This window comes from Bos javanicus, chromosome 12 (assembly GCF_032452875.1).
Source record: "Bos javanicus breed banteng chromosome 12, ARS-OSU_banteng_1.0, whole genome shotgun sequence".
In the NCBI taxonomy this organism is placed as follows: Eukaryota; Metazoa; Chordata; class Mammalia; order Artiodactyla; family Bovidae; genus Bos; species Bos javanicus.
The window spans coordinates 23,005,326-23,031,424 of NC_083879.1; the positions used below are offsets into that span (position 1 = coordinate 23,005,326).

A 26,099-nucleotide genomic window follows, 5' to 3' on the forward strand; every position below is an offset into this window, starting at 1 on the left:
GCTCTCTGTCATTCCAAAGGACCTGTTAAATAACTGATCACACAGTTAGCACTCAAACATTTGGTGAGTTGGCTAGTTTTAACTGGGGGAGAAAGTATCAAGGAAATGATAAATATTGAATTCCCTGACATTTATTTTGCACAGATATATCCTGAGCACCTTCTAGGTAGCAGGCACTGTATAAAAACAGAGATGAGAAAACAACCAAGTACTTGGCCCTCATAGAGCATACAGTCTAGGAAGCAGGTGGTGTCAGAACAGAAATGGCCCAGCTATATGGGCTAATTCTAATCCATGCATGGCATGGCTATGTTGACTATACAGAAATGGACTGATTACAAAATAGGAAAATGTACAGAGAGCTCTGAGACAGAGAAAACTAAATTACAGAGGAACCTAAATTAGGTTGGGGAGAGATTAGCAATGTTTTTACTGAAAAAAATAATTTTGAAGTTGATGGTTCCCAAATGGCTAACCAACAGAATCAGCCAGAGAATAGTGGGTACAGACAAATACTGTTTGATTCCACTTACACCGAGTACCTGGAGTAGTCAGATTCATAGAGTTAGAAAGTACATTCGTGGATGCCAGGGCCAAGGTGATGGAGTGGAAGCGGATTGGAGAGGAAGCGGATTGGAGAGTTAGTGTTTAATGGGAACAGTTTCAGTTTAGGAAGGTGAAAAATTCAGGAGATGGATAATGGTGAAATTTGCACAACAATGTGAATGTCCTCAGTGCCGCGGAACTGTACAGTAAAATATGGTTAAAATATTGGTTTATATTATGTGACTTTTACCACAATAAACATTAAAAATGTTGATGCCTGGCCCTCAGCTTCAGATGTTCTGATTTGATCTGTATGGGATATGACCTGGGCTATGGAATTTTTTAGAAGCTAATTCTGATGTGTAGCCAAGTGTGAGAACCAGGGATTTATGTGGAGACCTGAATGCTCAAACTACCACACAATTGCACTCATCTCACACACTAGTAAAGTAATGCTTAAAATTCTCCAACCCAGGCTTCAGCAATACCGTGAACCATGAACTTCCAGATATTCAAGCTGGTTTTAGAAAAGGCAGAGGAACCAGAGATCAAATTGCCAGCATCCACTGGATCATCGAAAAAGCAGGAGAGTTCCAGAAAAACATCTGTTTCTGCTTTATTGACTATGCTAAAGCCTTTGACTGTGTAGATCACAATAAACTGTGGGAAATTCTGAACGAGATGGGAATACCAGACCACCTGACCTGCCTCTTGAGAAACCTGTATGCTAGTCAGGAAGCAACAGTTAGAACTGGACATGGAACAACAGACTGCTTCCAAATAGGAAAAGGAGTACGTCAAGGTTGTATATTGTCACCCTGCTTATTTAACTTCTATGCAGAGTACATCATGAGAAACGCTGGGCTGGATGAAGCACAAGCTGAAATCAAGATTGCCGGGGGAAACATCAATAACCTCAGATATGCAGATGACACCACCCTTATGGCAGAAAGTGAAGAAGAACTAAAGAGCCTCTTGATGAAAGTGAAAGAGGAGAGTGAAAAAGTTGGCTTAAAGCTCAACATTCAGAAAACAAAGATCATGGCATCTGGTCCCATCACTTCATGGGAAATAAATGGGGAAACAGCGGAAACAGTGTCAGACTTTATTTTTGGGGGCTCCAAAATCACTGCAGATGGTGATTGCAGCCATGAAATTAAAAGACACTTACTCCTTGGAAGGAAAGTTATGACCAACCTAGATAGCATATTCAAAAGCAGAGACATTGCCAACAAAGGTCCGTCTAGTCAAGGCTATGGTTTTTCCAGTGGTCATGTATGGATGTGAGGGTTGGACTATAAAGAAGGCCGAGCGCCGAAGAATTGATGCTTTTGAACTGTGGTGTTGAAGACTCTTGAGAGTCCCTTGGACTTCAAGGAGATCCAACCAGTCCATCCTTAAGGAGATCAGTCCTGGGTGTTCATTGGAGGGACTGATGTTGACACTGAAACTCTAGTACTTTGGCCACCTGATGCGAAGAGCTGACTCATTTGAAAAGACCCTGATGCTGGGAAAGATTGAGGGCAGGAGGAGAAGGGGACGACAGTGGATGAGATGGTTGGATGGCATCACCGACTCAATGGATATGGGTTTGGGTGAACTCCGGGAGTTGGTGATGGACAGGGAGGCCTGGCCTGCTGTGGTTCATGGGGTCGCAAAGAGTTGGACACAACTGAGTGACTGAGCTGAACTGAACTAAGGGGTGAGTCAGAACAAACCAGGTAAAGAATTCAGAGGGGGCTTCTTAGCCCCTGGAGGTAGAAAGGCTTGTACACTTGGGCTGAAAGAAGCCTCGTTTGCTGGGTCAGGATGAAGAATGGGCTGCTGACTGCTGACCAAGCCATCTGGGCCATGCACAACTCTGAGGTTCATTTTGTTAGATAATAGTAAGCAACTCGATGAGAGAAAGCCACTCCCTTATGATCTGGCTTCTAGGTTTCAATGGGGTTGCAAAGAGCTGGACACCACTGAGGGATTGAACTGAACTAAACTAGTTTACAAACATGTAAATTACAAACAAAACTGTGGCCCACGTACTTAATACATAGCCTTTAGGAAAGCAGACACGGGACAGATCACACACTTTGTCCTTTAAGCTGCATAAAGTCTCAGCTTTCTCTATTTCTAGGTGCACTGACCTTCCATTGTATGAAAGGTTTACCTGGGACAAAAACAACATTAACATGGCAGGATTCCAGGCCTTCTGCTTGGCATCGTGAATCAGAAATCCTTCTAACCCTATGGCTGGGCACAGATCCAAGGGATCAAGCCACAGGCACCACCCCTCCAAGAGGTGCGAGAGTCACGTCTAATGGGATGCTGGCCAGGCTAGATTCTTATAACCTCACATAACAGAGAGGGTATGCCTAACCTACTTTCTGCTCATGCACATATTTCAAAAATCCAAAGTGTCGTCTAATGAGATCCTATTATTATACCCATCATGCTAATTAACAAAACAGTATTTTCACCAGTAAAAACCTATTGCTAGTATTTACTTGCAGTTGGCATGGTTGGTTTCTGCTCTTGATTGATTTGCAGATAATAGCAAGGCTTGTCTTAGCTGCCTCTAGACTGTGGAAGCTTTCTCATCCAATGTCACTTGCCACCGTGGCTTGGGCATTTCTTCATAACATGTTAGCGGATGACTCCTGGACACAAAAGTTTAAACCAACAGGTATATGCACAATATCACACTTATTTCATATTTGTTAATGAAACAACAAAGAAAATTATACACTTGTGACAGGGAAATAATGGTCACCTCTAAGCCTGGAAAGATTTGAGAGGAGGCTAGGAAAAAATTCTTTTTAAATGAGAACTCTAACACTGATGAACTTCCTTTCCTGACTATTTATAGAACACAAGAGTTTAGAGAGTGCAGAGGCGTAAACTTGGAAATAAAGGAGAGCTGCTTGGATGTTCCCTTGTCTAGACTGGCAAAGCTTTCATTGTCCAATTCTGTGAATGACTTGAATTGCCCCTTGATCAAAGCGTGGCTTCTCCCAGGTCTCCTACCCTAGTGATCCCTATTTTGGCTTGTTTCTCAGTATCTAGGGATTTAGAGATTATTAAGGAAACTCTGGGATGTAATTATCAAATTATCTTGCTGTCTCCCTGGGTCATTGTGTACCCTCCTGGGGGAATTCTTCCCAGGAGCCTTTGACTCTGTTTCGATAATGAGGTGCCATCTTTGATCAAGAGAAAATCAAAGTGAAGATTTGAGTTGCTCAGGAGTCACAGCCCCAGCCTCTCAGACTGCGAGAGCCGCTTTCCCACAGTCAGTTCAAAAGACCAGGCGGGGTTCTGAAGTCTCTGTTGGATTTCTTTCTGATACTACTAGATTGTAATAGCTTCAGCCGCTGGCAAAGCCTTCATGTTGCTCTCAATAGTGGAGGTGTTTATGATGGCTTCTTCAGTTCCAGCATGTCTTCTGCTCTTGTTGCTGGAGGATTCTTTTGCTTTCATTGCAGATAACTTTTAGAAATTGCTTTCATGAGTCAGCATTTTCTAAGCTCTTTTGTGTTACAAATGGAGCCTGTGATTATGGGCTGTGTCTGTGTCATGCATGCTCAGTCGCTTCAGTTGTGTCCAACTCTTTGCCACCCTGTGGACTATAGCTCTCCAGGCTCCTCTGTCCATGGAATTCTTCAGGCAAGAACACTGGAGTGGGTTGCCATGCCCTTCTCCAGAGGATCTCCCTGACCCAGGGATCAAACCTGTGTCTCTGATGTCTCCTGCATTGGCAAGGGGGTTCTTTACCACTAGCGGCTCCTGGGAAGCCCCAGTCTGTATCATCAACAGAAATATAACGTGACTGCACGGGTCATTTAATGCTTTCAAACAGCTCTGTGTTAAAAAGCAAAGAGAAACATGAAATTAGCTTTAATAATATATTTTAAGTAACCCAATATATCAAAATATTATTTCAACATGTAATCAATATAAAATGTACTGATGAGGTATTTTCCTCTTCTTTTTTCATACTAAGGCTTTGAAATTAGTGTGTCTTTTTACACTTCCAGCATATTTCAGTTTGGACCAGCCACCTTTCAAGTGCTAGTGGCTGGCTACCGTGTTGGAGAGCAGAGGTCTCTATAGTATTACTAAGAAATCTATTATCTGAATAATCTATTTTCCATTCAGCTTCTCATTTGGGTTGATTTTTTTGAAAGCATATGCCCAGATTCTTCTGTATTTTCCAAGTGGCTCTCCTGATTGATGGCCCCTAATTTTGAGATGGCAGGGGTTGTTGTTGCAAGAGAGCTAATTGGCCTTGTGGAATTCAAACTTGTCTTTTAGTTCCACGCCCTAAACGAGCCATGTTGGTTAATTGTTCCTAGCAATGTAGAAGTGACAGAAGCCAGACTGATGGCTTATGGGGGCAGAGTATTGGCAAATCAGGAAAGGGTGAAAATGATTAAACAATAGAGTACGTGATTCTTTTGTGAAACCTGAGTTTTAAACAATCAGAAGGAAAAGGCTTAGTGTTTTCTCTGAAAAGCTCAGAGAGGTTCAAACTGCTCGTCTTTCTGCTTTAGCACCAGTGTGACAGTGACCCCTGGAAAGAATAGGCACAGATGGAGAGCACCTCCGTCTCCAAACCTTACTCAGCCTGACAGCATGGGATGGTGAGGTCATTTCCCCCGCTGACTCCACGTGTACCTAATGTGTATCTTCACAAGGCTGATGAATTTCTCCTCTTCAGTGAGAACAGCGATGTTCTCATTTTAAAGGCGAGAAACAGAGAAAGAGGAACAAACTGTACTTTGTTTTCTTCGTTTGTAGTTTCCACTCTCATTGTTATTTATGTAAGAGGGCTCATGCAAGGGACTTTGGCACTTGAGTGCACTTTTCTCAAAGTCCAGATAAATGTAGAAGTACCCACATTTGAAAGACGTGGGGGAGGCTCTATAATTGTTGGGCTTAGAATGCTCAGTTTGCTATGAATACTTTCAGTTATACTCAACATAGTTGTGAGAGCAGAATTTAATACTATGTATTAACAGCTCTATAAAGGAATAATCCAAATTTGTTTTCTGTATGTTAATTATAGGATGGCTTGATTTATGTTGAAATGATTTTTTACTATAATATTTCTCATTCATTGATTTCATTGGTGGTTAAGCTTGAAAATAGGTGAAACTGAGACATAATCATAAGAAATCAAGAAAGTGGAGAGTAGATACAATGACTGATGCTTACTGGCCTTTTGGTGCTGGAAAGATACAGAATTATCTTACTAATGTCAGCCATCCTAATAATAGTCTGAAAGGTCTAAAAGGTATTTCCTCTAATGCAGCATTGTCCAACAGAAATGTCTACAAATGATGCAAATGTTTTATATCTATGATGCCCAGTGCAGTAGCCTGGCTACTGAAGATGTGAAACGTCGCTAGTATTAAAGAGAAACTGAATATTTACTTCACATTTTGATTAAACTCAGATCAGTTTTTTTTTTTCACGAGTGAACATTAACAGAAAATATCAAGCGAAGCAAAAGCAGTCACGCTAAAGTATACATTATCGCCATCCGTCTTTTTAAATGTACAATTATTAATTTCTACTTCACATTGGATTTGCTTTCCTGGATCATATTTTATGTGTTTTTTCAACCCTGACAGTCAGAGTCCTCTGATCTCCAGAGCCCTTCCAACCCCTTATGGATGCTGATAACAGTGGAAGTCATCTCACCCAAGATACAAGAGTCAGCATTAGGTATATGCCATGGCGTTTGGACCTCTGGATGAATTTCTTCCTTTCGTGCAGCTTGATCTTTATAGAACACTGTCCTTTCCAGGCACCATGCTTCTCCCGCTTCCACAAACAAAAGTTGCTTTCCCAACTTGGCTACCGTAAACTTGCAATTAAGATATACCTACTTAGGGACTTTCCTGGGGGTCGGTGGTTGCGACTTCACTTTCCAATTCAGGGGGTACAGGTTTGCTTCCTGATCAGGGAGGTAAGATCCCACATGCCTTGGCAGCCAAAACGTCAAAACCTAAAGCAGAAACAATATTATAACAAATTCAATAAAAACTTTAAAAATGGTCCACATTAACAAAAAAAATCCTTAAAAAAATTATATCTACATAAATGTTTTTGATTATAGTTTAAAAATAACTTGTGCTTCCCCTCTTCCAGTTATCTTCTTCCCAGCATTACTTTCCTCTTCTAATAAATGCTAATTAGTATGTTTTTCGTGCGGGGCTTCCCTGGTAGCTCAGCTGATGAAGAATCCACCTGCAATGTGGGAGACCTGGGTTTGATCCCTGGGTTGGGAAGCTCCCCTAGAGAAGGGCATGGCAACCCACTCCAGTATTCTTGCCTGGAGAATCCCATGGACAGAGGAGCCTGGCGGGACAGTCTATGGGGTTCCATAGAGTCGGACACAACTGAATGAGCACAGCACAGCACAGGCTTTTTGTGCTGCCTTAGAAACGTCTGTATTAACGTCCTTCTGCTCAAAGAGGCTGCTCTTAGTTTTCATCTGAATCCTTCAGATTATTTTGAGCAGAAATGAGTATATCAAAACCACTTTAGACTGTGATCCTGTACTCTTTCTCAACAAGATGGCAGCAAGTACTATAAAAGTGTGGTTCGTTACAGATTTTAATATAAGCAGCAGATTAAACCAGATTGAGTGTTAAGCTCTTTTGGCTTGCAAACACTTTTGTTGCAAGTTTGAAAGCCCTGGGTTGGAATTTTTATAGCATCTGACAAACCATAGGTTTTTAAAAACTTGAATTCTTGTACTAATTATTGGCTTGAGGAAAGATTTCGAGTTGTAAGGTAGGTTGGCTGCACACATGTCAAATGATTGTAAAAAGTGCTGTGCTGTATTAGAGGTTGGTGGCGCTTGGCTGAATCCTATCAATCCACAATATCCAAGAAGGAAAACTGGTACCAGCAAAACTTCCAGGCTGGGTAACTGCAGCCCTTCACTGAGTCATCTCAGATATGGAGAAGTAAAGATTGAAATGGCATATGGCTCATTGGTGTTCTACCCTATGCAGAAGAACCTTAACCCTTAGCACGTAACCTTAACCATCGAGGAATATGGATATTAATGTTTCTCAAGATGGTAAATTAAAGGCAGAATCTCACAGGTCAGGTCCAGCGAACCCAATGTTTTTTTAATGTTTATTTATGTCTATTAATTTGACTGTCCCAGGTCTTAGTTGGGGCCTGTGGGATCCAGTTTTCCACCCAGGGATCAAACCCGTGCCCCCTGCGTTGGGAGCATGGAGTCCCAGTCACTGGACCACAGGGGAAGTCCCAAGAGAACCCAGTGCTTCACAGCACTTTTTTTTTTTTTTTCCTTTTTAATAGTTTCTTTTTCCAAAGAGCTCAAAGAAATTTACAAATATATCTATAATCTTTGCTTAACATTCAGGAAAATACTCAGGAGATGCATTGCTTAGTCAGAGGATCAATAGGAGAACAGGCAAAGGAAAAGCAGCCCTGTGTAGAATAGGGTCTGGGACTAAAATCCTTCCTTCTTTCATTCCCTTGATTATTTCTCCCCCACATTTCCCAGCCATGGCAACTCTGGGAAGAGTTCCAGTGGAGCTCAATCTGAAAACGGACCAAAACAGTTATGAAAGATGTGTGTAATGATGAGGTGTCTGCTGAGATACTGCCCCCACCCCTAAAATACTTTTTATGGCATCTTAATGCCATTTGGCAGGACTATTGCATCTCTCTCTCTCTCTCTCTCTCTCTCTCTCTCTCTCTCTCTCTCCCCCCCTACATGCACACGCACACATTTGTGAACACTTAGTCTCCCAGACCTCAAGATAGTTCAGGAGTTAAAGCTTTAAATAAATGGTAATTTCTAAGTTGATGGGACCTTTCAAAGCACCCCCCCCAAAAAGGCTGGGGGGCACTAATTTTCTCTAACCAGGAGCTCCTAGAAATAGGGTTATATGGAAATAGGAGAATCAGCTTCAAAATAAAAATCTGCATTTGGGAGAAGGGAAGCTCAGCCATTCTGAAAACAAGAATAAAGAGGAGGAAAAGTGGCCAAACCTTGAGATGCCAGAGGAAGGGGGGATATACGACCTTCCTTTACCTTCTTCATGGATGGCTTGCAAGGATTAATTAAGTAAAAGTCTGTAAATTTCTTTAAGCCCTTTGTTGAAAGAAGCTATTTAAATATAAATTATGACCACGCAGCTTGCATCTCACATGTCAGGCACGCATGGTTAACTGTGTCCCGTCTATAAATTATGCTTCCTCCAGGTTATAAAGATGAGGATCCCTGATCGACCTTCGTTCCCTGACCCAGTAGTAAGGCAGAGATTTATGGTGTTACCTGTGGCATCTGAGTACAGGCTGCCTCTTGAACTCCAAGTTATGCTTGAAGAAATCAGATCATGTGTCTGTCTCTTCTTGGATGAATTTTCTTAAGAAACATAAGGGATGGGGGTGGGATGAGGGGCAGGAGTTGGTTGATAAACTAAGACAATAGCGTTCTACTGTTTCCTTTTAATACACTATCCTTTATCCAAGTATTGCCTAAGAGGGTAAAAAATTAAGGTGAGAGAAGAGAATGTTTTTGACCAGGCAGCAGTGGAGCCCCGGACCTTCCTGCTCTCCACCCCACCCCGCAGGTCTCATTGCCACTTCCCACTGGGTACATGCTCTTTAGATACCATGGAGAGCCCCCCAGGGTTTCGAGGGGCTCAGATGAAAATCTCTGCAATCAGATATGCACTGGGTTCCTTTCTCAAGTCAAACCCCATTCCTTGATAGCAGACAGCTTTAAGAAGCATACATTCTGGAAAGGACCTATGTTTGAAAGCAGTTGCATTTTCTTCGTTTGTTGGTTTTTGGCTTCCCTGGTGGCTCAGATGGTAAAGAATCTGCCTGCAGTGTACAAGACCTGGGTTCAATCCCTGGGTTGGAAAGATCCCCTGGAGAAGGGAATGGCTGCCCACTCCAGAACTGTTGGTTTTAATAGAAATGCAATGGGATGTAGACTAATAGCAAAGTCCTCCAGAGTCCCCTTAAGGATTGTCACCAGCAGCTCTTCAAACAGAGTTGAGTAAAAAGCTAATAGAGGTGGGGAGTTGATTTTCTTTCCCTCTAAATTTGAACGTCCATGCAATATCATATCTTCCTGGTGGCTCTGACGGTGAAGAGTCCACCTGCAATGCAGGAGAGCTGGGTTCAATCCCTGGGTTGGGAAGATCCCCTGGAGAAGAAAATGGCAACCCACTCCAGTATTTTTGCCTGGGAAATCCCATGGACAGAGGAGCCTAGCAGGCTACAGTCCATGGGGTCACAAAGAGTCAGACACAATTGAGCGACTAACACTTTCACTTCATTTTTCACAATATCACAGTATTTGGTTCACCCTCTAGAATCGAACTCTCTCCTTTCTGTCAGTCTTCTGGAGGCTGGGATCCCCTAGCAAGGAGAAAGAATCGTATATTTTAGAAGGCTCAATGCTGTTGGGGGAATAGGCTCTGGGAGAGAAAACACAGAACAGCCCGAGGGGAAACTCCTTGAACATTAACGCCATAAAAGGAGGTTTTCAGTGGTCTCAGCTGATCCATATTTTTAGAAAACTGTTTTGACTCAGCCTGCCTGACTGTAATACTATTGCCAGAACCAGCGATGAGAGGGAGATAAACATGATGTTACGATCTTTTCTTTTGGTGCTTCCCATGAAGCCCTGGGTGGGACAAATCTTGCTTGACATTCTTTCATGAGCAGCTGCTCAGTTCCGCTTGGGAAGGGAGGCATTTATCAGAGGCTTCCTTCGTAAATAAGCTAGGAATTTCAATGTTGGGAATAGTTCCCATGGAGGAAGACTGGTCTAAGCCTTCTCTTTCACATCAGTGGAGATGGTTCTGTTTGCAGCCCTGGGGAGCAGTGGCTGGCGTGGTGGGGCATGATGAAGTCCATGGGACCAACTGGGGAAGCCTCCGTCTCACTCACTGGGTAGCACTAAGTGACCTCTGAGCCTTTTGTAATGTGATGTGCCCTGTGTCCTTCAGCCTAGCTACTTCCTTTTCTGTGTGACAATGTGATGTTGCAGAAAAAGCTTTGGACCAAGGGTCAAGATATACCATTCCATTTCTGGTTCCTTTACTAACTGTGACTTTAATCATTTCATTTCTGATTCCTTTATTAATTGTCACTCTATCTTTTTGAGCTGCAGCCTGTATTCATAGGTTCATTCTTCAAAAACTGAGTTCTGCCTACTATACTCTAAAAAGGAAAGGAGTCTCTGAGGTTGACATGTACACATTGCTATATTTAAAATAGATAGTCAATAAGGACCTGCTGTACAGAACAGATAATTCTGCTCAGTATTCTGTAACAGCCTAAATGGAAAAAGAATAGATACATGTGTATGAATAGCTGAATCACTTTGCTGTTTACGTGAAACTAACACAACATCATGAGAAACGCTGGGCTGGAAGAAACACAAGCTGGAATCAAGACTGCCGGGAGAAATATCAATAATCTCAGATATGCAGATGACACCACCCTTATGGCAGAAAGTGAAGAGGAACTCAAAAGCCTCTTGATGAAAGTGAAAGAGGAGAGTGAAAAAGTAGGCTTAAAGCTCAACATTTAGAAAACGAAGATCATGGCATCTGGTCCCATCACTTCATGGGAAATAGATGGGGAAACAGTGGAAACAGTGTCAGACTTTATTTTTGGGGCTCCAAAATCACTGCAGATGGTGACTGCAGCCATGAAATTAAAAGACGCTTACTCCTTGGAAGCAAAGTTATGACCAACCTAGATAGCATAGTGAAAAGCAGAGACCTTACTTTGCCAACAAAGGTCCATCTAGTCAAGGCTATGGTTTTTCCGGTGGTCATGTATGGATGTGAGAGTTGGACTGTGAAGAAGGCTGAGCGCCGAAGAATTGATGCTTTTGAACTGTGGTGTTGGAGAAGACTCTTGAGAGTCCCTTGGACTGCAAGGAGATCCAACCAGTCCATTCTGAAGGAGATCAGCCCTGGGATTTCTTTGGAAGGAATGATGCTAAAGCTGAAACTCCAGTACTTTGGCCACCTCCTGAGAAGAGTTGACTCATTGGAAAAGACTCTGACGCTGGGAGGGATTCGGGGCAGGAGGAGAAGGGGACGACAGAGGATGAGATGGCCGGATGGCATCACTGACTCGATGGACGTGAGTCTGAGTGAACTCCGGGAGTTGGTGATGGACAGGGAGGCCTGGCGTGCTGCGATTCATGGGGTTGCAAAGAGTCGGACACAACTGAGCGACTGAACTGAACTGAACTGAACACAACATTAAATTAGCCACTCACCAATAAAAACAATTTTTTTAAAAAACAGAGAAACGAGTGGTTTGCTATACATAGGTAAAGCCACGGGATGAACCCCAAATATTCCATGGGAGCATCCGTTTGACTCCAACTCCATTTTGGAGTCAAAAAATGGATTCCATTTTTTTTTTTTTTTTAAAAATAAGGCTATCTGTGGAGTAGAATGGAAAATCCTATGGTAATTTCTCAACTCAAATAAAGAAGACCTATTTGAGAGGAGGACTGATACAGGTAGGACCTCTGACTCTGCAAGGTCTGAAATTCACTCCTCTTAGTTTTTAGGAATATTTCAATGGCGGATTTTGAGAAGTACCTAGATGAAATCTTTTTGAGGGTCCTTTTCAGCCCTACATTTGAAAAGCCAGATCACAAACATGAAGGTCCCTTTGCTTGCTGAATAAAGACTAACTTCTTTGGCCCAGAATTACCAACCTCCTTAAGAGTCACTGACCCCATCTCAGCTGCTTGGCTCCTCCTCTATTCCTTTGGTTCCCACTCAGTCTCGTTGCATTTTCCTCAAACCTGCCCTTGCACCTGTCCATCTCCAGGCCCCCTTTCTTCACCTGGCATCTATTAACTTATCAAACTCCATTCATGTTATCAAACACCACCTTTTCTTGCTCCTACCAGAAATTTCTATGGTGACTGTTGGTTTTGCTGCTAGCATCACACAAGTACAAGCTTGAAATATGATTTCTGTGTCACTTTCTCTCAGATGTCAGAATGAGTGGACCCTCTTCAGTTTTTTTAATTTTTCCACTGTGTAACCAACCAAGCTTTGCACGGACCCAAATGCTCACCAGCTCAATTAATGAAGCATAGATCAATTAGTATTGTTTTCTCTACCAACTAGATAGAAATATATTTCTAAATATATCTCATTAGACCCTGGGGATATATCTGGTGTTCAACTGTAAGGCTTGTGCAAAATTCATTTTCAGGTAGTTAGATCAACAGGGTAAGAATGAGAATTCCTGACTCTATCTTCTGCTAGCTCTGATAGCAGAAGCAACATTTATCCTTTTGGAGTTGTTTTTTTTTTCCTTTATTTTAATAAGTTTCTTAGGATAACTTACTTGAAAAAGATCCCAGTGATTTCTTTGTGATTGCTTATGATAGTATTTTAAATACTTATTTCTCATGAGTATTCTTTTCTCATTGTGAAAGTCTTTGTGATCGCATTGCAAAGTACATTTTAAAATATTTTATATTTTTAAATATCAGTGACAAAATATGGTACTTTAAAAATTGAATTAAAAATTTAAAGCCAGCATTAGACTGATTGGAAACAAATTCTCTAATGCTTTCAAAATTTGTTTGGGACTGATTACTAAATCACAGATGGAAAAGTAAAAAGTTTTGGTTATCCTTGACATTTCAAGAGGGAAAGAAAACAGAAAAGGAAAATCATTATAGCTGTCTCGAAAGAAATTGCTTCCAAATTGTTGTCTCTCAGCTATTCCAGATGGCTTTACTGTTTTTTAGTAGAACTGATGGTATTTTTAAAAGACCTGAAGAAAATAGATGAGGTTTTTCTTTCCTGATGTCCCAGAAGGAGAATATAGGAAAAGAATATCTTTCAAGAATTGTCTGTTTTAAGTATGTTGGCCTCTTGTACCACCTCACTGATGGCATCTGTGACATGGTATCTTCATGCTCTCTAATTTTTCAGTGGTGAGAAACATGCCTCATGAGTATATTAGTGAAAATAGTATATATCCTAGGCAAGAAAGTTAGCTGAAACATGTTCAGTTCAGTTCAGTTCAGTCGCTCAGTCGTGTCCAACTCTTTGCGGCCCCATGAATCGCAGCACACCAGGCCTCCCTGTCCATTGCCAACTCCCGGAGTTCACTCAGACTCATGTCCATCGAGTCAGTGATGCCATCCAGCCATCTCGTCCTCTGTCATCCCCTTCTCCTCCTGCCCCGAATCCCTCCCAGCATCAGAGTCTTTTCCAATGAGTCAACTCTTCGCATGAGGTGGCCAAAGTACTGGAGTTTCAGCTTTAGCATCATTCCTTCCAAAGAAATCCCAGGGCTGATCTCCTTCAGAATGGACTGGTTGGATCTCCTTGCAGTCCAAGGGACTCTCAAGAGTCTTCTCCAACACTACAGTTCAAAAGCATCAATTCTTCGGCGCTCAGCTTTCTTCACAGTCCAACTCTCACATCCATACATGACCACTGGAAAAACCATAGCCTTGACTAGATGGACCTTTGTTGGCAAAGTAATGTCTCTGCTTTTTAATATGCTATCTAGGTTGGTCATAACTTTGCTTCCAAGGAGTAAGCGTCTTTTAATTTCATGGCTGCAGTCACCATCTGCAGTGATTTTGGAGCCCCAAAAAATAAAGTCTGACACTGTTTCCACTGTTTCCCCATCTATTTCCCATGAAGTGATGGGACCAGATGCCATGATCTTCGTTTTCTGAACGTTGAGCTTCAAGCCAGCTTTTTCACTCTCCTCTTTCACTTTCATCAAGAGGCTTTTGAGTTCCTCTTCACTTTCTGCCATAAGGGTGGTGTCATCTGCATATCTGAGGTTATTGATATTTCTCCCGGCAATCTTGATTCCAGCTTGTGTTTCTTCCAGCCCAGCATTTCTCATGATGTACTCTGCATATCAGTTAAATAAGCAGGGTGACAATATACAGCCTTGACATACTCCTTTTCCTATTTGGAACCTGTTATAAAAGTCTTATGTTCTAGTCAAAAATACATATATATGCATATATAATTTGTGTACATTATATTCAAATAATAATACAGCTATACCTATAATTACATATAGGATTTTTGTATATGGTTGCGTATGCATATGCATACGTGTATACATGTGTGTGTGTTTAAAATAGTCCTTAGAGCAGCTCTATGAAGTGAATTTTATTCCTATTTTACTGATGAGGCAACATGTCCAAGAGAAAGGCAAGATACTCAGGATCCAGAAGTCAGAAGAGAACATGATCAGACTTCGAGACTGTGCTCTGAATCACCCCACAACCCTGTAGCATGTTTGTGAAATATGCCATATTCTATTTTCACCGTGTCTTCGACATCAGTTGTATAGCCTTAGATTTAAGCCTTAGATTTAAGCCACTGTTGCAGTGGCTTGTCAAGACAAAAATGTAGGCAAACTCAGGCTTTTTTTTGTGGTGGTTGTTCACAAACTGGGTATACGGAATATCTGCCATCAGAATAGCTAGAACTTAAAGAAAAAAGTGTTCTCTCAAGGCATGATAGGCTTGTCTTCGTTACTATATAGGATTTTCATTTGACAGCCTCCGCATCACATTTTCATAAGAATTTTGAAAACTATTTCCATTTGTCGAGGCTTCAAATGGCTCATAGCGGCAGACTGCATGTAGGTCTCCTCTATGTCAACCTGTAAAAAGCCTTTCACTCGCCATTCATCTCATCACATGTAGCTGTGCTATGTTGTGCTTAGTCTCTCGGTCGAGTCTGACTGTTTGTGGCCCCTTGGACTGCATCCTGCCAGGCTCCTCTGACCATGGGATTCTCTAGGCCAGAATACTGGAGTGGGTTGCCATGCCCTCCTTCAGGGGATTTTCCCAACCCAGGGACCAAACCCACATCTCTGATGTCTCCTGCATAGGTAGGTGGGTTCTTGACCACTAACGCCACTTGAGAAGCCCAATGCTTTTGCAGCCTTAATAAAGATTCATTCATTCTCTGGTCCCCTTCTCCCCAGCCCACAGTCATGCCCCTTACTTCTTCCAAGGGAATTTTGTTAATGACACTCGAGTTCCCGACTCAGCTATCCCTCAGCCCCAGACCCATAGCCTCATTGTATATTAATGTGGTAAACAGCATAGTTCCTCATATCCTCCACACACAGCTGGGGCAGATGGTTTCACTGTTGTCTCATTCAAACAGGACACAACCCCCAACTTTTGCTGGTTCTTGCAAGAGATGGTGTACTGCAGGAGCCTCTTTTCCAGCCAACACTGTCTATGTGTTACTGGGCCCCCATCCCATCACCAGTGTCCCACCCAGGGATTACACAGTCAGATGGACAGTGATGTTTCCCACGCCCAGGGCAATCACTTTACAGGCCTGAGGGGAAGGACACTGGGAGTCAGTGCTTCAGCAGGAATCAAAGCAGAGATCTATAAGTATGTCCAGGGAAGGCTTGGAGGTGGCTGGGGACGGCATTCTGGCTTAGAATGCCATATGGTATGATGTGTTCCCGTGAGACTTTAGACACATGGTATCATCTGCTCTCCACTCCCAACAGAAGTTCTGCAAACCTGTGCCATTAGCAAAGCATCACGGTCTGGTGTATACTTTGTTCTCATAAGCCACTCTTGGACGAATAAAATTTTAAGAAGTGTTTATTGCTTTTCCCTTCTCTTTCCTCATTATCTCATAAGAGCAAAACTACTTCCACATGCTGTGCACTCTGCAGGGACGTTTTCTCTAATCCCCTCAACACCTCTGTAAAGAGAACCTGGTGTGGCCGTTTTCTAGATGGAACTCTTGGGGCTCAAATTTAGGAGACTTGTTCCATCAATATCTAGTAAGTAGCATACCCAGTATTCAAACACAGGACTTGCGAACTCCAAAGCCTTTGTTCCTAACAGTCCTCCTCTTGAATATCTGGCTGAGTGAACGTAACCACAGTTAGTCAACACACACCGACCAGACCAGAGCCTGCTTTGGAGATGATGTTGCAGGTTCCAAGGCAGGGGTGGGATGTGTTGATGGTTGCAGGCTACATTTACTTACACGTGGCTGTTTTGTTTGGTTGGTTTTCGTTTTCATGATTAGGTCAGACTTTTCTAACAGGATCTTGTTGGAGCCTTGTTCCTGGAAAGCTTTCATGTTGCAGGGTGATGATTCTGTTCACATTTTTTTTTCCCTTTATTTAAGGCCTATTGGGAGTGATTCATTTTGGTGGTGCTAGTGATAAAGAATCCACTTGCCAATGCAGGAGATGCGGGTTTGATCCCCGAGTCAGGAAGATCCCCTGGAGGAGGAAATGGCAACCCACTCCAGTATTCTTGCCAGGAGAATCCTGTGGACAAAGGAGCTTGCTGGGCTACAGCCAATAGGGTTGCAAAGAGTCGGACACAACTATGTCTGAGCAGCAGCATTTTGTTAAAAACAGCAGTCATCCTTGAAAGAAAACATGTCTACACAGAAAATTGAGCTGCGTGGCTGGACTGGGCTGGAGATCTATAGGTTGTCTTTCTGGGTTTGGTGAAATGGCTTAAGAAATTCTTATTGGTATTTCTGGGTCAGACAACAGAAGCATGCCGATCCTATTTTAGGTCATAGAGTGGCTGTTTGAGAAATGTGGAAAGCTTAGAGGTATTTCTTGTTCCTGACTTGTATATAAGTTACTTCCAAATTGATGGGTTCTTACTTAGTACCATCAGCCCTTAGGGATGCAGTGTTGTCTCAGTTGTGGCATTGGGTCTAACTTTGTATCCACCTCGTAGTCTGTTCAGACCACTGAGCCAAGGGAAAAAAGAGGGCGGGGCACAAATAATTGAAAAAAAATTCATTCATATGTCCTGATGCTGGGAATCTGTGACAAACATCTCCCTCATCCCCTCCTTCCCCCCAGAAAAGATGGCTTGGTGGATCAACAGAGGAATGGAAAAGATAGGCGATAGAGCAAATTTTAAAAACCTGTTAATCATAAAACCTAGACAGTGGGTATCTGGGTGTTCACCATACAATTCTTCCAACTTTGCTGTAAGTTTGCAATTTTTCATAGCAGAATATTGGAGAGAACAGAGAGGAAATGTGATAATTCTTCACTGTAGAGCTGTGATCTTAGTCTCAGAAAATACATCGATTCAGAAGATGTAAGCAAGCAATAAGGCTTTCCTTAAGCAGTTTTTTGGTTTGTTTAAACTGGCAGTTACCTGGAGCTGCTACTGAAGAATCCGAAATCGGAAAGTATAGTAGGGTGAAATGTTTGTAACTCCCATGATACAATATTAGTATTAATACTGATGACCAAGCCCTTGTCTTATGCCAAGCCCCAACTGGGCATCTTTATTAAGTCTTTTATTTATTTCTAATAACAATACTGAAGATGTGGGTACCATTGTGTCTATTTGATAGATGAAAATCTGGGCTTAGGGAAGTCAAAAGCATGCTGTTCAAGGTCACACGTCTGGTGAGGTGGTGTCAGGATTCAGACCTGACGAGGTCAACTTCAAGGCCGGTACTGTTCCCCCTGGATCCTCGCTGCTCAAAGTGTGATGCACTCAGCAGCCCCTCATCTCACCGGGAGCCCCTTCAAAATGCAGGCGATTCAGCCCTGCCCCCAACCTGCAGAGCTAGAATCTGCATTTGAACAAGCCCTCCAGCTGTTTTGTATGCGTGTCAGGCTGAGAAGCTTTGTCCCCAGCCACCCTCCTCTGGAAATGTGGGACTGTGTCTTTATTTTCCCTCTGCTGTTAACACAGTACACCTTTGAAAAATAGTGAAAGTGTTCGTTGCTCAGTCGTGTCCGACTCTTTGCAATCCCATGGACTGTAACCCACCAGGCTCCTCTGTCCATGGGATTCTCCAGGCAAGAATACTGGAGTGGGTAGCCATTCCCTTCTCCAAGGGATCTTCCTGACCCAGGGATCAAACCCCAGTCTCCTCCATTGCAGGCAGATTCGTCACCATCTGAGCCACGGGAGAAGTCCATAGGACACCTTAGGGTCAGTGAAAATTAGAATTTCTTTTGCTTCAGAACTGAAGCTGCAGCACTGAGCCTGGCCAGCTCTGTTCTCAGGAGCCTCAGAGAGAAGGCAGTGAACCAAAGCATAGAATAGGCATCTAGAAATCTGAGTTTATCCCAGCTCCGCCCCTCATTATCCCCTGGGTGACGCTCAGATCTCCACTCTTGTCTGTGATTCCATCCTGACCAAAGCGGGGACAACCAGTTCTGGATACACCTGCCTCGCAGAAAGGTCACGGTGCCTTTAGAAGTAAAAAGAAATAGAACGAGAACAGATGAAAGTGTTTTTATCGTTACTGTCGTGTATGGGTCCTTTGACTGAGGGCCATCAGGCTTGTGGCTGTTTCATTCTTGCTAACTGAGGTTTGCATGGCTGATACGACTGTCGGGTCAAGTGTTTACGAGTCATGGTGAACCTCTCTGTGTTCCGTCTAAGAAGAGGAACCTTCTTCTTACTGGAACCTCTTACTGGAACCTCTCTGTGTTCCATCTAAGAAGAGGGCCTTCTCTGAGAGAAGTACAAACACACATTGGCTCGAACAGAGTCCACCTCCCTCCCCTACATCAGCGCAAAGTTCAAAGCTTAGCAGTAGAGACCAGTCACTGAACACTTACTGGGAGTATCGTACCCATCTCTGCACATACACTATTTCACCCCGAGAAGGAGGCATCCCCATTTTACAGATTGGCCTGAAAGTGAGTCCCTGGTTGGTTGTTGTTGCTCAGTTACTAAGTCGTGTCTGCCTCTTTTGCGACCCCATGGACTGTAACCCTCGGGGCTCCTCTGTCCATGAAATTCTCCAGGCAAGAATACTGGCGTGGGTTGCCATTTGCTTTTCCAGGGGATCTTCCCAACCCAGAGATCAAACCCTCATCTCCTGCATTTCAGGCATATTCTTTACCTCTGAGCCACCAGGGAAGCCAGCTCTTAAATAGGAGGGTTAGAAAAATGTTGCTTTCAATCAGATGTAATTTACCAGAAAGCAGTCACATAGAAATTACAAAATCTCCAAGTTGCACTGTTTGAAACAACTTTAATTTTTCTACCAGTGATTGCCTAGGACTCTAGAAAAAGCAAAGATGCCAGGTCACTAGTGGCTGAGAGTAGCTTCTGATTTTTCACCCTAGGCTACAGAGCAGGTACTCTGGTGCTCCTCATGGTGTATGTCTTTGGTGTTTTCTGCCCCATGAACTGGAAAAGAAGATGAAATGAGAATCAAGGAGCCATTTTGGAAAATATTTTAAGAGAATCTAAAGTTTGTTCTCTTCTGCAGGGTGTTTTCAGTGGGAAAATAGTCTTATTGTGATTTGTGAAAGTATCTTTGATAGCGCAGAAGTGGTCTTGTTTCTATATTATGCTTTAGTGTCAGGAGATCTGCTTTTCTTGGCTAAACCTCTGATGATGAAGAATCCATTTCTTATCTCTGTGTTTCGATGTCCTCTTTATGGATGGAGTTCTTGGTGTGCTGGAACTCACATCCTGGTTCTCCCTCACTGGCACTCAGGGAAGGGGGGATCTATCTGTAGGGTTCCCAGGAGCCCATTCCTTCTCTTTGGTAACAGGCAACAACAGAGTTGTTCCCTGTAGAGAGTCAATCACAGAGAAATGGTGACTTGAAATCTCTCTTCCACCCCATCCCTACTTTTCCATTTATATACAAGGTTCCTCAATACACATGTGAATATGAGAGGTCAGGTCAGAGTTGGGACCATGAACACTTTGGGATTTGGGCATCAATAGAAGGTAGAGGTTAGGAGAACTGGCTCAGATTGGCCTGAAAGCAAGTCCCTGGAATACCAGTAAATACATCTACCAGTGTTTACTGGTAGATGAGCAGAAACCTACTTCTCTAAGCTTCAATTTCCTCTTCTGCTAACTGAAGGCTGCTGCTGCTGCTGCTGCTGCTAAGTCGCTTCAGTCGTGTCTGTCTCTGTGTGACCCCATAGACGGCAACCCACTAGGCTCCCCCGTCCCTGGGATTCTCCAGGCAAGAATACTGGAGTGGGTTGCCATTTCCTTCTCCAATGCATGAAAGTGAAAAGTGAAAGTGAAGTCGCTCAGTCGTGTCCGACTCTTAGCGACCCCATGGACTGCAGCCTACCAGGCTCCTCCATCCATGGGATTTTCCAGGCAAGAGTACTGGAGTGGGGTGCCATTGCCTTCTCCAAACTAAAGGCTATTATCTATTAGATAACTATTACATGGGCTTCCCTGGCTTAGTGGTAAAGAATCTGCCTGCAACGCAGGAAACACAGGTTCAGCCCTTGGGTCAGAAAGATCCCCTGAAGAAGAACCCACTCCAGTATCCTTGCCTAGGAAATCCCATGGACAGAGGAGCCTGGCAGGCTCCTACAAGTCCATGGAGACGCGGAAGAGTCGGACACGACTTAGCAACTGAACAACAATAACAACAAAATGGCTTGCAAAAGCCTAACTGAGTCTGTTTTTTCTAGAATACTTCAGTATTTTTCTCCTTATTGTCTGTTCAGAGTCCAAAGAGTTTTAATACTGACCTTTGCCCTCGTTCTCTCGCCACTACTGGATTTATTTTGTTGTTACATTGTGTAAGGGCTGGTTATCGAGGACTGAAAATGGACGAATATGATGGACATAAATAGCACATGAAGACTTAGGGACAGAAAGTGCCAACCTTTTCCAAAGAAAAGTCTAGATAACAGGCTACAGGACTGTGCAGCTTTCATGAGAAAAGTAGAGAAAACAATTTCCCTCGGTGCTTGCCACAGAAAGGAAGAAAAAGGACCTGGAGGACGAACAAAAGTATCTAAAAAACACAAAAGATGAATTGATGGGAAGGACTTGTGTGACCACTGCAGGGGCAATAGGTGGAAAAAGTCAGGCTGTTTAAAAAAAAAAATAAACCATGGAAAAGAATGGAGCAAATAGTCATGAAAAAAAAGTGAGATCACATAAAAACTCTCAAGATTGGCCTGGAAAAAAAATAAGACTTTATGCGTTGAACATGAAGACTATTCGTACCACCTGTGGAGAGTAATTGGCATTGGCTGACTGGAGGGGTTTGTTTTGCCTTCTTGGCAAGAGCCGAATTGTTATGTTAATATTCCGTTGGCTAAGTGTGAAGTATTGACTTTGAATAGAAAAGGGTTTGCAGAAGGGAAAATTCCCAGCCTGGGGTTTTCACTTTGACCAAAGAACTCTTAAGGAGCTTCAGACTCCCCACTCAGATTCTGAAAAATAATTAGTATCATGACAGGCATCGCCAGCATGGTGCAAAAATGAATACCGTTTCCACTAGGACCTTCTCCCCAAGGTGGTTTACAGGCAGAGTGTCTCCTAAGATTTAGACCCAGGAACGTATCTGGGGCCAAGGGCAGATCCCTTGGATCATACAGCATCACAGCACAGCTCCCAGCATCCACCTTTCTGCATTTACCTGGACTCTCCCTTCTCCATTAATACTGGCTTCTCTTTAGAGGTCTCTGTGCTGACTTGACTCTTCATATATTTTAATTATCTTGAACAGAGTGAGGCCAGAAACCTAGGGTTGTTGTTCAGTCACTAAGTCATGGCCAACTCTTTGTGACCCCATGAATTGCATGCAGCATGCCAGACTTCCTTGTCCTTCACTATCTCTTGGAGTTTGCTCAAATTCATGTCCATTGAGTCAGTGATGCTATCTAACCATCTCATCCTCTGTTGCCCCCTTCTCTTCCTGCCTTCTGTCTTTCTCAGCGTCAGGGTCTTTTCCAATGAGTTGGCTCTTCCCATCAGGTTGCCAAAGTATTGGAGTTTCAGCTTCAGCATCAGTCCTTCCAATGATTAATCAGGGTTAATTTCCTTTAGGATTGACTGGTTTGATATTCTTGTTGTCCAAGGGACTCTCAAGAGTCTTCTCTAACACCACAGTTTGAAAGCATCAGTTCTTTGGAGCTCAGCCTCCTTTATGGGTACTCAAGTTAAAATGGCCTAATAGTTAATGCATGATTCAAATGTGTCTGTGTGTGTTTTTAATTTAAGAACTATTGAGTCATTTGTTTGGATTTTTTTTTTTTTTCCTTTTTAGGAAGCCGTCTCTCTCTGAATTCCCAGGACCACCTACAGAATGACTTTTGTCAAGGTCTATGATGTCCTGATGTCTAATTCCAGCTAGGTGCTGGTGAAATCTAAAAGTTTGAACTAATTTACACTAATTTGTGATTGACTCATGACCCCTTAAAAGTTGCAGTCTTTAGGACTGCAAAAACAGATTTCTTCTTTAATTGCAAATGAGCCTATAGCAGCAAATGACCTCACACCTCCTCCACCCACCCACCTCTGTTACCACCTTCCTCAGGTTATTGCCTCAGTTCACAGCATCTTTCCTCACTTCCACTCCTCCTTGCACAGATTTTTCAAAAAGTGTGATTTTTTTTTCTTTCATGGCAGTGAAACAAGAATTCGGTTGAAATACCACATAATTAAGCCCCATGAGGTAACCACAAGGTTTATAAATCTAATAAAGAAAATCCATGTAAATAATATAAAAGTTTGTGAGCCAGAGATTTTAATTGAACCATTTACTCCCCAGGAGCAAATTAGTCAGCCGGAGCTATAAAAACTCATTAGATCACTAAAATTTCATTCGGGCAACCACTTTACATTCCAGAATATTTTCTGGGCCTATTTTCAGCATACAGTATCATATCTAAGTAGTATCTAATTCAAGAATTTTCAAACTATGTTTCCAGCAAACGTTGATATCCACAACATGGTCTAAGATTTAACACTGCTAAAAACTGAACGATGGCAGATTTCTTCTGTAAAAAAGATGCTCTTACTTTTATGTAATTGTCTCCAACTTTACCACGTCAATACTTCAGTATAGATGATAAATTCTAGTTGACTCCAATGTAAGGGCCCTTAGTTAACATTTAAAGTGTCCTCTTTGGAAATCCACACTCAAGAAGTTCATTAGCAGAAGTTCCCTAAGAGAGACCACACCACAGAGGTAATTAATACAAAGCCTTTTAATATCACTGTACTTACCGCAAGGAAATGACAACCCACTCCAGTATTCTTGCCTTGGAAATTCCATAAACAGAGGAGCCTGGCAGGCTATAGTCCATGGGGTTCCAAGGAGTTGGACACAACTGAGCGTGCACACACCATACTTACCCCAAGGTCTAATAATTAGCATAGGTTGTATTATAGATCATTCTTAATTGAGAAAAAGGATGATATTTAAGTAATGGACAGATAGAAAGTACATGTGAGCCCCTCCACACTCCCACAAGTAGAACGTCAAAGTGAAGTCGTTCAGTCGTGTCCGACTCTTTCCAACCCCATGGACGGTAGCCTACCACACTCCTCCATCCATGGGATTTTCCAGGCAAGACCACTGAAGTGGGTTGCCATTTCCTTCTCCAGAGGATCTTCCCGACCCAGGAATTGAACCTGGTGTCCCGTGTTGTAGGCAGGTGCTTTACTGTCAGAGCCACCGGGGAAGTCCCCACAAGTAGGGTATGTATCAATACCAGCCAGGGAATGGCCAGTGAAAGAAACCACTCTAGGTATTTCAAGAAGGAGGGGATGTAACCCAGGGATTTGAAGTTTCACAGACCTGTTAGATCTGGGGAAGTGAAAATCAGAGAAGCTCCTTTGTAGAATTCAGGAGCTGAGAAAGTGCATGGATCAAATATCAGGGCAGCTTATGATCTACCATTAGTGAGTGAGGTTGAGAGGAATGCCAGGAAGCCAGTCCCCATATCTCACATATAGACTGCAGAAAGGCACATCCCTGGCTGCAGCTGCCAATGGGAAATATGGTTTCAGTCAGTCAGTCAGTTCAGTCACTCAGTCGTGTCCGACTCTTTGCGACCCCATGAATCGCAGCACACCAGGCCTCCCTGTCCATCACCATCTCCGGGAATTTGCTCAAACTCATGTCCATTGAGTCAGTGATGCCATCCAGCCATCTCATCCTCTGTCGTCCCCTTTTCCTCCTGCCGCCAACCCCTCCCAGCATCAGAGTCTTTTCCAATGAGTCAACTCTTCGGATGAGGTGGCCAAAGTACTGGAGTTACAGCCTCAACATCATTCCTCCCAAACAACACCCAGGGCTGATCTCCTTTAGAATGGACTGGTTGTATCTCCTTGCAGACCAAGGGACTCTCAAGAGTCTTCTCCAACACCACAGTTCAAAAGCATCAATTCTTCAGCACTCAGCTTTCTTCACAGTCCAACTCTCACATCCATACATGACCACCGGAAAAACCATAGCCTTGACTAGACGGACCTCTGTTGGCAAAGTAAAGTCTCTGCTTTTCACTATGCTATCTAGGTTGGACATAACTTTTCTTCCAAGGAGTAAGCGTCTTTTAATTCCATGGCTGCAGTCACCATCTGCAGTGATTTTGGAGCCCCAAAAAATAAAGTCTGACACTGTTTCCACTGTTTCCCCATCTATCTCCCATGAAGTGATGGGACCAGATGCCGTGATCTTTGTTTTCGGAATGTTGAGCTTCAAGCCAACTTTTTCACTCTCTACTTTCACTTTCATTAAGAGGCTTTTTAGTTCCTCTTCACTTTCTGCCATAAGGGTGGTGTCATTTGCATATCTGAGGTTATTGATATTTCTCCCAGCAATCTTGATTGCAGTTTGTGTTTCTTCCAGCCCAGCGTTTCTCATGATGTACTCTGCATAGAAGTTAAATAAGCAGGGTGACAATATACAGCCTTGATGTACTCTTTTTCCTATTTGGAACCAGTTATCTCTCCCTTTTACCTTCTCACTAACTATAAACCAGAGCTTCTGCTAGCAGGACAGTTTTTTGATTTGTTTGTTTGTTTGGTTGGTTGGTTGGTTGCACTGGGTCTTCTTTGCTGTGTGGACTTTCTCTACTTGCGGTGAGCAGGGGCTATTCTTTGCTGTGGTGCATGACCTTCTCATTGTGGCAACTTCTCTTGTTGCAGAGCACACGCCCTAGAGCTCAGGCTTAGTAGTTATGCCATCCAGGCTTAGTTGCTCCATGCTTTGTGGAATCTTCCTGGATCAAAAATTGATCCTGTGTCTCCTGCATTGACAAGTGGATTCTTTACCACTAGATCGCCAGGGAAGTCTGCAGGTGAGTTTTTGAAATATAGTTTCCTGGCTTCTAGCCCCAACTAGAAAAGGAGAATCTTAAAGAGTAAAGACGATTTTGCTTATTCACTAGCATTATCAGGCACAGAGTGTAAGAATCTGGCCAGCCCAGTGATGGAGAGGAAGGAATTTTCCTTTACCCTTCTAGATACTTTTCTCTGGTCTAAGAATTAAATTGGCTTGACATGAGACAGATTAAGAGAAGAAAAACAAATGTTTAACAACATGTGTACATGAGAGGGACTCAGGAAAAATTGAGTAATTCCCTGAAATGGCAAAAGCATCATTCACTTTAAATATCATTCTCAGCTAAGACAAAGAGAAAGCTGGGGGTTAGTCATTTGGGACTTCAGAGAGGAGGAAAGCAATTGACATGGAGATGGAAAAGCAAAGATTTGGTAAATGTTTACTGGGCCAGGCAGAAACAGTGGGACA

General features: G+C 42.9%; 1 protein-coding gene across 2 annotated transcripts in view; it reads left to right on the top strand.

Annotated features, from left to right (window-relative positions):
• Positions 1 to 26,099, top strand: part of LHFPL6 (LHFPL tetraspan subfamily member 6) — a 234,729-nt gene that overhangs the window by 173,995 nt on the left and 34,635 nt on the right. The gene's annotated exons all lie outside the window — the stretch shown is intronic.